The following is a 16,104-nucleotide window of genomic DNA, read 5'->3' on the forward strand; positions in this document are numbered from 1 at the left end:
AAACACTTGAATTTATATAGCACTTTTCATGACCGCTGGATGTCTCAAGCGCTTTACTTTTGAAGTGTAGTCACTGTTGTAATGTAGGAAATGCAGCAGCCAATTTGTGCACAGCAAATTCCCACAAACAGCAATAATCTGCTTTTGTGATGTTGATTAAGGGATAAATATTGGCCAGGACACAGGGTAACTCCCCTGCTCATCTTCAAATAGTGTCATGGAATCATTTACATTTACCCAGGCAAGCAGATGGGATCTCAGTTTTATGTCTCAACTGAAAGATGGCATCTGTGATAGCTCAGTACTCCCTCAGTACTGCACTGGCGAGTCAGCTTTGATTTTTGTGCTCAAGCCCTGGAGTGGAAACTAGAACCCAAAACCTTGTGACTTAGAGGCAAGAGTACAAACAACTGAACCACAGCTGACACTAGAGAAAGACTTACTTTTATTTAGGGCTTTCAGACCTTGCAGCCAATGAAGTACTTGTGAATTGTACTTTAGCATATCACAAGGTCCCACAATAGGCAGTGTGACCATGACCAGGTTATTTGTCTGTTGGTTTGGGGATAAAAATTGGCCAGGATTCCTTTGAATAATGCCGCGAGGTCTTTTACATCCACCTGAAAGGGCAAATGGGACCTCAGTTTAACATCTCATTCAAAAGACGGTACCTCCAGCAGTGTAGCACTCACTCTGTACTGCACTGGAGTGTCAGCCTAGATTTTGTGTTCTTGAACCACGGCCATATTTCTAATTCAGAAGTGAGGTGGCTATCCACTGAGCCATGGCTGACACCACTGCATTAACAATTTCCCTCCTGTGCTTTGGTACGTTTGTGTTAAACTTTGCCTGCGTTGTTTTACCCATAAATGATTAATAGAAATGACTACTACACTAGAAATTGAGGCAGTTAAACTCCCTTGTGTGAGAATTTAACTCCACTGTTAGACTTCTACTGAAATTAGGGTGAAAATACTGCCAGGGCAGCAGAAGTATGCTAGGGGTGTGTAGGAGAGCTGTAGCACTAAATTGAGAGAGTTCACTGTGATCTTCCAACACCTCCCAAACATGCAATCTCTATCTGCCTGAAGGGCAGTGGGAACACACAACCTTCAAGTTCCCCTGAAATTCACACACTGTGCTTGTTTGGAAACACGTTGCTATTCCTTCATTATTGCTGGAACTCCCTACGTAAGAGTGGGTACATCTTCACTACATGGACTGAAGAGGTTCAAGACAGTATGCCACCAACCCCCCCGCCTCCACCATCTTCTCATAGGAATGGGCAATAAATGCTGGACTTGCCAGCATGACCCCTATCCCAAGAAAATATACTAACTAAATGGTCTTCTCTGATGTAAGGTGAGTTTGCCACATGCTGTATTGCTTTTACCCCACACCAAATCTAGGGCTTGTAGACCTCAAGTATTTGGTAGTTTTGCTCTGTTCAGGAAGATTTTTTTGACATACAGAAAGGTCATGAATCTGAGTGAAGTATTCAGGTGATCTTTTGCACAAGTCTAGGTTTTCCAAATAGTTCGGGACCCTTTCAAGAGTCTTACTTCTGTTATCCAGTACCTTGTCCATTGCAATCTTGTCAATATAAAATGCTCAGATACCAACCAGAGCCCACTGCCTATTAGCTCAGCACTCAGACATTTTCTTAAGCACCTTTCTTGCAAATATACTCTTCCTTTCTTCCCCTTCTCCTCCCAGCCTTAATGTGGATTTTGAATCATCAGAATTCTGATATCTTGTGCCCTACCCTTTGCTCCCTGGTATATAAAAATCTCATGATTGCTTCTCTCTCTAACTGCACATTGCTAGTGATTAACCATTGTGCTGACTGAATCACTTAATGGACTGTAAAATACCATCTGCCCTAGCCTCAGTGGCTAGAGCACTCTAGCTGATGTGTACACAGCAATGCACTAATACATAATATAGCCCCTGCTTCAATGTTCACTAATTGCTAACTGCAAATCATGCCACTTCATAGTTGCCAAGCATCTCCTATGGCATTGTGCCTAGACTTTCAACAATTCTTGTTCTTTCCATAGTGAGTTCCCAGTTACCAATCGGCTGCTCATTAAATGGCTTAATGCTCTGACAACTCATGTACATATTAATGGAAATCCAAGGGCACGTTCATTATCTGGCATTGCTAGTGCTGCCAGCAGTGAACACATCTTGATCTTGTTTGTGCCAGCTCATTAGTAAAATTAATGAGTAAAGGAATGATGGGCTGAGTGCCAGGATGCATTCCCTGCAAATGCTGCTCCCCATTTGGAGCATAAAGTGACAAATTTTGCCCAAGATGTTCAAGGATATAATGTCGGAGAGTTCAGCATGGAGTGGTATGTCCTTGACCTTCCCTCACCTGGTTCAGTGACACCTTTCAATGCTTTTAACATCTTCAGGGGCAATCCAGGGAACTCCCAAATTACTGCCTTTCTGTTGTAGTCAGAAGTTTCAGTAGCAATATTGGAGAGGTAGGTGATTGGTTATACTCCCAGATTTGGTTGGGAGGTAGTGTGAGCTGAATTTTATTTATAATTGCGTAAGAGTACATATAGCATAAAGGGGTTCCTATAATTACAGCAAACCAAGAAAGTCCCAAACCAAAACCAACAGATTGAAATATGCATTGTCTTCTGAAATAAATTGTCAGCCAACCCTTTACTTGTTCTTTTGCAAGCATGCAATGCCATAATAAAGATCATGGTAAGAGTATATTGTAGCTCCCCTGATCATCAATTGAGAAAAGATACTGTCCAATACAGAACTAGACCTTAAAGACTTGAAGTTTCCAGGCTCGATTTCTAGTCTGTGCTGAGATAACTGATCTCAGACAAGGCAGCAGTTAAGGTCATTATTTTGGTCTCAGTGTCCCTGGGCTAGGGAGGAGGAAGAATGCAGCCAGCAAACATTCTCTTGAGCAGTATCGAGAAAACTACTGCCAGAATGTGTATGGGTGTGTAAGTCACAAATTGAAGGCGGCTTTTCAGCAATTTGCTGAGGACAGGATTTGTTGCAACGACCATATATAACCCTGGCTTCCCCCCTCCACTGCTGCATAATTTGCTGCCCTTCACAATGCAAATTCCTACACAAGGAATGGCCATTTGGACAAATTACTGGAGGGCTACTAGTGCCTGTGGAAAAACAGGGAAACGCCTATTCATTTCCTCATTCCACCAAAAGACACATGTCATTGAACTTTTTGCATTAAAGTATCATGAAGAAGATTAGGGATAGATCTTCTGACCTTTCCCTTTCTTCTCAACCCCTTTATTCAATGAGGAGAATTCGAAGGAACTGTCGGGAATCATTAACGCTATTAAACCTTTCAGTATCTGGGAAGCTTTGTCATTTTATGTTGACCTACAGTCTGGGTATAAGGCGTACTTTTAGACAGCGGCTAATGTCTAAATGATGTATTCTACAGGCTGACACATTCAGATCTTTAGGACTCACCCCAATGGATTAATAAACACCAAGCCAATTATTGAGGTGTGGGTTGGAGAAACTTAATTCATGTGGCATAGTCTGAATTTTGAAACAGTGTACAATATCAGTGCGATGAATCAGACTGGGTCTTAGCAATTCCACATCTTCCCTAGGTTCATTATTTAATAAGATTAATTAAAATTTAGAATTAAAATCAGTTGTGCCCCATCCTTAATTCATCACTTCAAATTACTTCTACGACCAGAGATAGACTTCAAGTCATCAGAGACAAACCTACACTCAGCAGAGACAGACCTACAACCAACAGGTACAGACCTATATCCAGCAGATACAGACCTACACCTAGCAGAGACCGGACCTACACCAGCACACTGGCTTCAATCCAGCAGAGACATACCTAAAACCAACAAAGACATTCAAATCACCAAAGTCACTCTTCACCTCATCATAAGAACATAAGAAATAGAAGCAGGGGTAGGTCATTTGGCCTCTCAAGCCCTCCCCACCATTCAATAAGATCATGGCTGATCTGCCCCAGGCCTCAACTCCTCTTTCGTGCCAGCTCCTCATAGCCCTTAACTCCCCTTAAATCTATCTACCTCCTCTTTAAATACTTTCAGTGATCCAGCCTCCACAACTCCCCGGGGTAGAGAATTCAAGACATTCACTACCCTCAGAGAGAAGAAATTCCTTCGCATCTCTGTTTTAAATGAGTGTCCCCTTATTCTGTAACGATGTCCCCTAGTCTGAGATTCCCCCACTAGTGGAAACATCTCCTCAACATCTACCCTGTCAAGCCCCTTCAGAATCTTGAATGTTTCAAAAGATCACCCCTCATTATTCTATACCCTAATGAATAAAGGCCTAACCTGTTTAGCCATTCTTCATGAGTCAACCCCCTCATCCCAGGAATCAGCCTAGTGAATTTCTTTTGATAAAAACAAAAAACTGCGGATGCTGGAAATCCAAAACAAAAACAGAATTACCTGGAAAAACTCAGCAGGTCTGGCAGCATCGACGGAGAAGAAAAGAGTTGATGTTTTGAGTCCTCTTGACCCTTCAACAGAACTGATTTTTCTTTACAATGAGAGGGGTGAAATATAAGCTGGTTTAAGATGTGGGGGGAGGAGAGAAGTGGATGGGGGGATGTTGTTGGAGGGACAAGCAAGCAGTGCTTGCTATCACTGCTTGCTTGTCCCTACAACAACACCCACCCTTCCACTTCTCTCCCCCCCCCAACGCCCACTCCCCCACCCCCACTTTAAACCAGCTTATATTTCACCCCTCTCATTGTAAATAAAAATCAGTTCTGTTGAAGGGTCATGAGGACTCGAAACGTCAACTCTTTTCTTCTCCGCCGATGAATTTCTTTTGAACTGCCTCCAATGCCAGTATATCCTTTCTTAAATACGGGGACCAAAACTGTACACACTACTCCAGGTGCGGCCTCACCAACACCCTGTACAGTTGTAACAAGACTTCCCTATTTTTAAATTTCAACCCCCTAGCAATACAGACCAAAGTTCCATTTGCTTCCTTAATTACTTGCTGCACCTGCATGCTAGCTCTTTGCGTTTCATGGACAAGAACACACAGATCCCTCTGTGCTGCACTTTTTTGGAATCTCAATTTAAATAATAGTCTGCCTTTGATTCTTCCTACCAAAGTGCATGACCTCACAATTTTCTACATTAAACTCCATCTGCCAAGTTTTTGCCCACTCACTAAACCTATCTTGCAGATTCTTTATGTCCTCATCACAACATTACAATCTGCCCCCTCCTCCAAGTCTTTAATATAGATAGTAAATAATTGAGGCCCTAGGACTGATCCTTGTGGCACTCCACTAGTTACGTCTTTCCAATCTGAAAAAGACCTATTAATCCTGACTCTCTGCCTTGTGTGTGTTAACCAATCCTCAATCCATGCTAATACATTACCCACAATACTATGAGCTCCTATCTTGTGCAATAACCTTTTATGTTGCAACTTATCGAATGCCTTCTGGAAATTCAAATACACTACATCTACCAGTTCCCCTTTAACAACTCTGCTTGTTATATCCTCAAAGAATTCTAGCAAATTTGTCAAGCATGATTTCCCTTTCACAAAACCATGTTGATTGTTTGATTACGTTAAGCTTTTCTAAATGTCCTTCTATTTCTTCCTTCATATTGGACTTTAGCATTTTCCCAACAACAGATGTTAGGCTGACTGGCCTATAGTTTCCTGCCACCCTCCCTTATTAAACAGGGGTATCACATTAGCAGTTTTCCAATCTGCTGGGACCCTCTCGGAATCTAGTGAGTTCTGGAATATTTCGACCAATGCCTCCACTACCTCAGCAGCCACTCCCTTTAAAGCCCTTAGATGCAGGCCATCAGGTCCTGGCAACTTCTCTCCTTTTAGTCCCATTAGTTTGTCAAATACTTTGTCCCTTGTGATAGAGACTGTTACAAGATCTTTCCTCCCATTAGCTCTTTGCTTATCTGATATCTTTGGGACGTTTATAGTGTCCTCCACTGTGAAAACCAATGTGAAATATTGGTTTAATTTATCTGTCATTCCCATGCTCCCCGTTATCAATTCTCCAGTTGCACCCTCCAAGGGTTCCACGCTCACTTTAGCCACTCTTTTTATATACCCGTAGAAGTTCTTGCTGTTTGTTTTTATATTTCTTGCTAATTTACTTTCATAATCAATTTTCTCATCAGAGATAGACCTTCACACTTCAAGTGGACAGAGTAAAGAAATTTCATACATCTGTTGTCATGCTTTATAGAAACCCAGTACCAGGACCGGGGAGAGAAATCATGGGCTCTGATGCTTCTGTTTCTGTGCTGCTTATTCCACATCCCCACACCACCCCACCCCTACCTCTTTAACCCTCTCCTTCAATAATGCATGATATTTTTTCCCCTTTCCAGATCACCAATCAATTCGCCAATCACAGAAAAGTCCTAGTAAAATAATAACGTCCATTGTTGGCATCTGGTTACAAATATCATCGAACATATATGCAGCATGGGTGATTAATATTAAGAGCAGCAATGATATAATGCAGCATTAATTTGTGTGCACCCTACAAGTGATCCCAAACAAAACAAAACAAAGTACAAATTTTATTTTAACAGCATCATGCAATATTGTTAATTTGACAGGAAAATATCCTTGTGGTTATTTATAACACTGTGCAGATGATAACACTGATTTTGGTGACCGTCTCAGCCCTCATTAACATGTTCCACATATTGCACCATATGAACATGGTGACAGTAAATTCATATTGGGGGGAAGATTAATACTTACAATCCAGATAAACTGCACAAGATCTTTTTCCATTCTGAGAAGGAGAAGACTTTCTCTTCCTGGGTGCATGATATTATTCAATATCATTATTTCATACAAGGTGTGTAATCGAATTCTATTTTATCAGTAATCTCACAGGTAGAAAGTTCAAATGACTCCTGAGCAACAAAGTGGAATGATTAAACAACATAGGTCTTCACTGTCAGTGAGAAGAGTTGGAGCCCTCAGGTGTCACTGTGCAACACAACTTTTAAGAGGCCAGAACACAAAGACTGAATGGTTCACAATTGTATCTGTGTTTTCTTGATCAGCAAGTCTGAAGACTCTGCTGATTGCTGCTTCTCAATACAATATATTTTCAATACTATGCAACATAACTTTATCATGCTATTTCAATGCCTCAAAAGCTCATAAAAAGCACCAAGATAGAGTCGGAGAATAGGTAAGTGGACAATAGGACAAGATTGAAGTCAATGAAAAGGACTCTTGAGAATCATGTGCAATATAAAACAGGTTACTGATTCACTATGAGCCCATTACGCACTCCTGTCCTGGCAATTTTGCCCCACAAAGCATGCTCAGTAAACTTCCATTAGCAAAATAATAAACAGAACTCCAGCCATGATTCCACCCTCTGTTCGGAAGATAATTATGGATAACAAAGGCCACCTAGCGCAACGCATCTCATCCATCTAAATGACATATGAACATATGTATTAGGAGCAGGAGTAAGCCATTCGGCCCCTTGATTCTGTTACACCATTTGGTACCATTGCCTACATTATCCTAATGACTCCTACAACTCAAAAGTACTTAATTAGCTGCAAAGCGATTTGGGACATTGTGGACGGTGCTGTATAAATGCAGGTTTTGTGTTTCTTTCATGACATCTGCATGCAATAGGCAGAGTGACAGTAGCTGTGGTGAAATTGTAAGCTCAATGCTTTTCCTCTAAGGAAATTAATCACAGAGCAATCAATTGATGTCAGGAAAATGGCTACAAATAAATCATTACATTTACAAAACAATTCAACTCTGTTTTTAACACAAACTTACCATTCTGACTTCTCTGGCACCAACCCACGACATATCATAAACAGTATTTGCCCCTTTTACACTGATAACACTATCCCCAGGATTTGTCAATCAGATGTGTACCAGGAAAAATGTACATTGAATTGTTGACCTGAATTTTTCAGAGAAGACGGATACATGGTACAAAATCTCAGTACGGCCTTAACTCATGAATTGGATTGTTTCCCATTCCCCCAGAAGGTGCCATACAAATTGTGCTGTACACTGTGAATTTACAGCTGATCTGGGATGAATCTAGGATGGTGAAGAGATTTGTAAAACCTTTCTCTTTCGCAATCTCCTGGTGACAAATAGGGATTTTATTCCCAGATTTTGTAAGAGTAATAAAACAGGCGATAGTGCATCATTCCTTGTTTTTAGTTTCTTAGATTTATTTTGATGAGGCCCAAGATTCTGGTACATCAACATAGCTTGTCATCAGAATAATGTCTACTTTAGGGCATAATGAAAATTTAGGCTGCCATTTATGTGTTTGTTTAAATTCAAAAGTGAATTTTGAGACGTACAGTATTTAATTTTGTGACACAGCAGGTAATTAGGAAAGCTAATAGAATGTTATCATTTATTGTGAGGGGAATTGATTACAAAAGTAGGGAGGTTATGCTTCAGTTGTACAGGGCACTGATGAGACCACATCTGGAGTATTGTGTACAGTACTGTTCTCCTTATGTAAAGATATAAATGCGTTAGAAGCAGTTCAGAGAAGGTTTACTAGACTAATACCAAGAATGGGCGGGTTGTCTTATGAGGAAAGGCTGGACAGGTTAGGCTTGTATCCACTGGAATTTAGAAGAGTAAAAGGCAACAACTGAAACCCTTAAGATCCTGAGGGACCTTGACAGGGTGGGTGTGGAGAGGATGTTTCTTTTTGTGAGAGAATCTAGAACTAGGGGTCACTGTTTAAAAATAAGGGAGGGGTCGCTCATTTAAGACAGAGATGAAGAGAAATTTTTTCTGTCAGAGAGTTGTGAGTCTTTGGAACTCTCTTCCTCAAAAGGCAGCGGAAGCAGAATCTTTGAATATTTTTAGCAGAGCCAGATAGATTCTTTTTTTTATTTCATTCACGGGATGTGGGCTTCGCTGGCTGGGCCAGCATTTATTGCCCATCCCTAGTTGCCCTTGGTGGTGGTGAGCTGCCTTCTTGAACCGCTGCAGTCCATGTGGTGTAGGTACACCCACAGTGCTGTTTGTAGGGAGTTCCAGGATTTTGACCCAGCGACAGTGAAGGATTGGCAATATATTTCCAAGTCAGGATGGTGAGTGACTTGAGGGGAACTTCCAGGTGGTGGTGTTCCCATCTATCTGCTGCCCTTGTCCTTCTAGATGGTAGTGTTTGTGGGTTTGGAAGGTGCTGTCTGAGAAACCTTGGTAAATTCCTGCTGTGTATCTTGTATATGGTACACACTGCTGTCACTGTGCGTCGGTGGTGGAAGGAGTGAATGTTTGTGAATGTGGTGCCATTCAAGCGGGCTGCTTTGTACTGGACGGTGTCAAGTTTTTTGAGTGTTGTGGGAGCTGCACTCATCCAGGCAAGTGGGGAGTATTCCATTACACTCCCGACTTGTGTCTTGTAGATGGTGGACAGGCTTTGGAGAGTCAGGAGGTGAGTTACCCATTGCAGGACTCCTAGCCTCTGACCTGCTCTTGTAGCCATAGTATTTATATGGCTGGTCCAGTTCAGTTTCTGGTCAATGGTAGCCCCCAGGATGTTTACAGTGAGGGATTCAGTTTTGGGTAATGCAATTGAATGTCAAGGGGCGATGGTTAGAATCCCTCTTGTTGGAGATGGTCAATGCCTGGCACTTGTGTGGCATGAATGTTTATTGCCACTTGTCAGCCCAAGCCTGGATATTGTCCAGGTCTTGTTGTATTTGGACATGGACTTCTTCAGCATCTGAGGAGTCGTGAATGGTGCTGAACATTGTGCAATCATCAGCGAACACCCCCACTTCTGACCTTATGATGGAAGGAAGGTCATTGATGAAGTAGCTGAAGATGGTTGTGCCAAGGACACTACCCCAAGGAACTCCTGCAGTGATGTCCTGGAGATGAGATGACTGACCTCCAACAACCACAACCATCATCCTTTGTGCTAGGTATGACTCTAACCAGCAGAGAGCTTTCCCCCTGATTATCATTGATTCCATTTTGCTAGGGCTCCTTGATGCCACACTCAGTCAAATGCGACCTTGATGTCAAAGGCAGTCACTCTAACCTCACCTCGGTAGTTCAGCTCTTTTGTCCACATTTGAACCAAGGCTGTAATGATGTCAGGAGCTGAGTGTCCCTGGTGGAACCCTGGGCGTCAGTGAGCAAGTGCCACTTGATAGCACTGTTAATGACCCATTCCATTACTCTATTGATGATCGAGAGTAGACCGATGGGGCAGTAATTGGTTGGGTCAGATTTGTCCTGCATTTTGTGTAAAGGACACACCTGGGCAATTTTCTAAATAGCCGGGTAGATGCCAGTGTTGTAGCTGTACTGGGGTGCGGCAAGTTCTGGAGCAGAAGTCTCCAATACTATTGCCAGAATATTGTCAGGGCCCATAGCCTTTGCACTATCCAGTGCCTTCAGCCATTTGTTGATATCATGTGGAGTGAATCGAATTGGCTGAAGACTGGCATCTATGATGCTGGGGACCTGTGGAGGAGGCAGAGATGGATCATCCACTCAGTACTTCTGGCTGAAGATTGTAGCAAATGCTTCAGTCTTATCTTTTGCACTGATGCGCTGGGCTCCCCCATTATCGAGCATGGGGATACTTTTGGAGCCTCCTCCTCCACTGAGTTGTTTAATTGTCCACTGCCATTCACGACTGGCAGGACTGAAGAGCTTAGATCTGATCTGTTGGTTGTGGGATCGCTTAGCTCTGTCTATCACTTGCTGCTTAGGCTGTTTGGCATGTTAGTCATCCTTCGTTATAGCTTCATCAGGCTGATACCTCATTTTTAGGTATGCCTGGTGCATACCCTCCTGTACTCTTCATTAAAGAGTTGATCCCCTGGCTTGATGGTAATGATAGAGTGGGGGATATGCTGGGCCATGAGGTTATAGATTGTGTTCAATTGCAATTCTGCTGCTGTTGAGGGCCCACAGCGCCTCATAAATGCCCAGTCTTGAGTTGCTCGAAATCTATCCCATTTAGCATGTTGGTAGTGCCACAAAAAACGATGGAGGGTATCCTCAATGTGAAGGTGGGACTTTGTCCCCACAACGACCATGGTTACTCCTTCCGATAATGTCATGGACAGATGCATCTATGGCAAGCAGATTGGTGAGTATGATCAAGTCCATTTTTCCCTCTTGTTGGTTCCCTCACCACTTGCTGCAGACACAGTCTAGCAGCTATGTCCTTTAGGACTCAGCCAGTCAGTCAGTAGTGGTGCTACTGAGCCACTCTTGGTGATGGACATTGAAGTCCCCCACCCAACCTCAGTGCTTCCTCCAAGAGGTGTTCAACATGGAGCAGTACCGATTCATCAGCTGAGGGGGTGCAATACGTGGTAATCAGCAGAAGGTTTCCTTGCCCATGTTTGACCTGATGCCATAAGACTTCATGGGGTCCGGAGTTGATGTTGAGAACTCCCAGGGCAACTCCCTCCCGACTGTATACCAGTGCGCCGCCACCTCTGCTGGGTCTGTCCTGCTGGTTAGACAGGATATACCCAGGGATGGTGATGGTGGTGTCCGGGTTGTTATCTATAAGGTATGATTCTGTGAGATGACCATGTCAGGCTGTTGCTTGACTAGTCTGTGAGGCAGCTCTCTCAATTTTGGCACTAGCCCCCAGATGTTAGTAAGGAGGACTTTACAGTGTCGACAGGGCTAAGTTTGCCATTGTCTTTTTCAGTGTCATGGTGGGATTCAAACCCGGGTCCCCAGAGGATTACCCTGGGTCTCCGGATTACTAGTCCAGCAACAATACCACTTCACCATCACCTGACCACCTCCTCACCTCCCCTCTCATCCACACCCTTCACCCCCACATACTCCACCCCCTCACCTCAACCCCCAACTCCCTCACCTCACCCCCCTAACACCTCAATCACCCCACCTCACGTCCCCGTCAATGCCCACCCCACACACACCCCAACTCCCACCTCATCCCCCACCCCCCCAACCCCTACCCCTTTACGTCAACCACCGAAATACCCCCACCTGCTCATCTCACCCTGCACCCCCATCCCACCCCCAGCATCCAATTAGCTGTAAATTGATTAAAGGACTTACCACCTTCGAACAGATCTTCAATCAAGAAAACTCAGTTGCTGCTTTTGACCTTCAGGTACTTTATGTTTTTTGGTGGGCTTTTCAAAATTGGAACCATGAAGCTGCCTGAAGGTCAGAAGCAGCAGCACAGCTGCACACTGAAATTCAGCTGAAAAACTTGCTTTTAAAAAACCGGATTTGTTAGACTGACGGTTGCAGGTTTAAAAAAAAAGTCTTTCAGGTCTGGCTCATCACTCTGGATGCTGTTATAACATTGAGCCTGGGCCCCAGTGTTTGCCACTCTCTGCATCTCCCCTCTTGGGCTCTGTCCTGGACCAGCACTTTTGGAATCTGAGCCAGAACCATCGCAGCCAGTTCCATGCAAGAATGGTACACTGATAATTTCCTAAAACATGCAGAACTAAATGGGGCTTCTATACCTTAAGTGACACAAATCAATTTATTTATTCAAATGGAACATGTGTGCTTATAGCTTGTCATTTTAAAAAGGTGCATGTGTAGTTACTTAGCAGTCATATCCTGGCTACATCTTTTGATTGAGACCATCATTTTTGTATCTCTATGATCCCTTGTGTGAGTGTTGGTGTGACCTAAGATTGCCAAAATGGTTAGATCACAGGCTTGAGATCCAAACCTTGATCTAAAACTTCAATAGCATACCATTATTGAATAAACTCAGTTGTTTTATGCTAAAAGCATTTAGGTTAATAAAAACCTGAAGGATGTACAACAATCTGCTACATGCCAGGGTTGGATTATTTTCAAATGCATGAGAATGGTTTCAAAATCTATCAAGAATTGCTACTAGAATACTACATAATCTCACTCTTATCAAGATCTAAGCACTGGTACATTCTATCACCCATTTTCTGTCAATTTTCCCATATATTAAAATAACAGTAAAACGAAACAATCTGAAGCATCAGATTTCACTTGAATAACGCACTGGTATATCTGGAAAGGACACCTCTTCTGAGAAACTTTTGACTTAATTTGTCTATGCCAGGAATGTCAAACTAAAAGAGACCAACACCAATACATCTCAATCTTACTCTGGACTCTAACTAACCCATGGGAGTTTAAATTAATGAAACAGCATAAAGGTCCTATTAGAAAGTAATTTCCAATTAAGCACTTTCAGGCATTGAAAGCAACTCATACTGGACCCTTCATGTTCTGCAGTCTGCCTGAGGTGGGGCCAATATTATCTGCGAGTTCTGTCCACTTATGAAAAGAAATAACTTTCATTCCTACATGCCTTTCACAATCTCGGGATGTCCCCAAGTGCTTTACAGCCAATGAAGTGCATTTGAGGTGTAGATGCTGTTGTAATGTAGGAAAAATAGCAGTCAATTTGTGCACAGCAAAGTCCCATAAACAGCAATGAGATAATCACCAAATAATCTGTTTTAACAGTGATGGTTGAGAATTGATATTGGTCAAGACACTGGGGAGTCTTGAGAGAGTGCAGAGAGATTTACCAGAATGGTTCCAGGGATGGGTGATTGTAGCTACAAGGTTAGGTTGGAGAAGCTGGAGTTGTTCTCCTCAGAGCAAAGGAGCTTTAGGGGAGATCTGATCGAGGTGTACAACAATATGACAGGTTTAGATAGGGTAGACAAAGAGAAGCTGTTCCTATTAGCTGATGGTACAAGGACTAGGGGGACACAGATTTCAGGGTTTGGTCAAGAAATGCAGGGGGGCATGTGAAGAAGAACTCTCTTATGCAGCGAGTGGTAATAGCCTGGAACTCTCTGCCAATGAGGATGGTGGAACAGGAGGCGAATGATTTTTTATCATTTTCTTTGAGCTTTTTAATTTATTTGTTGTAAAGGTATTGCAGATGAGTGTCATGTTATTATAATGACATAACACCTTGGGTTTATTTACTATGTAAGGCACAAGGCACCAACTGTTCATCAGGTAAACACGTTGTGCCTAGTTTGAATAAATGAACCCAAATGAGAACTTGTGCCTAGTTTGAATAAATGAACCCACATAAGTATAAAGCGCAACGATATCAGAGCTCTGCGTGTGTGCTCTGCTCAAAGCAAAAGTGAAACTAAAATGGGATCACATGACACATTTCCCTTCATGTTGTCATGCTGATACCCCTTAAAGGCATATTACAACATCCCACTTTCTGTTTAAAGATACTTTCTCCCCTTCCAAAGATGTATAACTATTTACAATTCATGTTCATGTTTAGTTACCATTACATACGTGCATAGAACTGATGAATCCATGAGCCTCTAAAGTGTAAAAGTTATCAATGGGTATGCCCAGGCCTTGTGGTAGTAATCTCGTTTGGAGGTTTCTTTAATTACTCACAGTGATTTGTGGGATTGTCATTCTTGGATGTTGCTCATGGTTGCATTTTGGATCTTGTCTTAGATGCAGTAGGACTGTGCAGTGGTTGAGGAGCTGAAATGGATCTGATTTGTCCTCAGTTATACCACATCATTGCAACTTTGTATGTAATAACTTCATAGGACCTTGGTTCTGAACAAATCTTAGTCATCTCAACTGGTTGCCACATACCTTGTGTGGGATCTTGGATGTGAACTTGTTGCCCCAACTGTAAACTTGGCAATTCTGTACCTGCATTTTTATGGTGCAGGTTAGTCGTCTTCTCTTGTAGTTTTAAAAGTTGCTCTCTAGTTTCTGAGAGAGTAGAATGGCAAGAGTAGGTAAATTGGTAAGCACTGGTCTGCCATTAAGAGCTCTGCCAGTGATTGAATAGTTGAACTTAAAGGTGTCACTCTCAGATGTAACATTGCAATGTGTGGATCTTGCTTGATCTGTCTATACTTGAGAATTAAGAATTTCACTTTGCAAATGGTGCATTCAGCTAGGCAGTTAGACTTAGGGTAATGAGGAAGAGAAATAGTGTGATTGATATTCCACTTCTCACACATATCCTGAAATGGCTTACCAATAAATTGCAGCCCATTACCGTAATGCTCTCTCCAGGCACACCAAATAGACTGAAAATAACACTGAGATTGTTCTTGACATATTGTGCAATTGTCAAATAATGGAGTTCTTTGTAAAGTTGTCGATAATGATGATGAAGTCAATGCCATGGACATGAAAGAAGTCGGGTGTGAAAGTTTCACAGCAGTGGGTTTCGCCATGGCCTTCCATGTCTATGGATACATGTCTTTTAGAATTTGCAGAGGTTGGCACTGTGTCAATCTTAGCCAACAATGAATACTTACCAACTTTCTTAGGGTAGATAATTTGAATTTGGGCAAATGCTTTGGATGGTGTGATGATATCTATGATTGATGTTGTGAAACATGAGTTCACTGCTTGTTGTCTTGTTGTGCGCATCATTGTCATTTTCTAGTTTGCCAATCACATCACGTATATGTTTCTGACGGAATATTGGATGATCATTCTTATTGCTTGAAGGTACCCATTGTGTATAGTCTGTTTGGATCAGTACACAGTTCTTTGTAGCTGCATCAGCTTATTTTCTAGTGCACTGCTGCTGCCAATGGCCTTTTCTGCCACATGCCTTGCAGAATTGGTGAAAAGCTGGACATTTTCTTGGTGAATGCAGAAGGCCACACCTTCCACGTGTCTTGCTGGGTTTGAGTGTTCTCTTGAGCACGTCAACATTGTATTGTATTGGGTTGTATTTAGGACCTGTAAGCTTGTTGACCTGTGAGGATTGCTTTGTACTTCCACCTATCCTTGAGAGGCTCTTTGGTGCTATATGTTTTGGGCTTGTCTAGCAGGTCTTTCTGGAATGCATCCATGGGAGTGGATGCTTTCACCAAACTCAACAATTCTGTCTGCTAGTCCTGCATTTGAAAAATCAGCATCTGCTGACGAAGTGGTCTATGGATTCTGTCAGCTGTTGTTGAAATGACATGAACTCTAGTTGATGAATACAGAAGTTTAACCTGATTCTGAAATGGTCTTCCAATGTAGCCCGTATTTTTGGGGGATCCTTTAGCTCTTCTTCTATTAATCCTGACATATTCA

The sequence above is a fragment of the Carcharodon carcharias genome, chromosome 20 (genome assembly GCF_017639515.1).
Source record: "Carcharodon carcharias isolate sCarCar2 chromosome 20, sCarCar2.pri, whole genome shotgun sequence".
Taxonomy (NCBI): Eukaryota; Metazoa; Chordata; class Chondrichthyes; order Lamniformes; family Lamnidae; genus Carcharodon; species Carcharodon carcharias.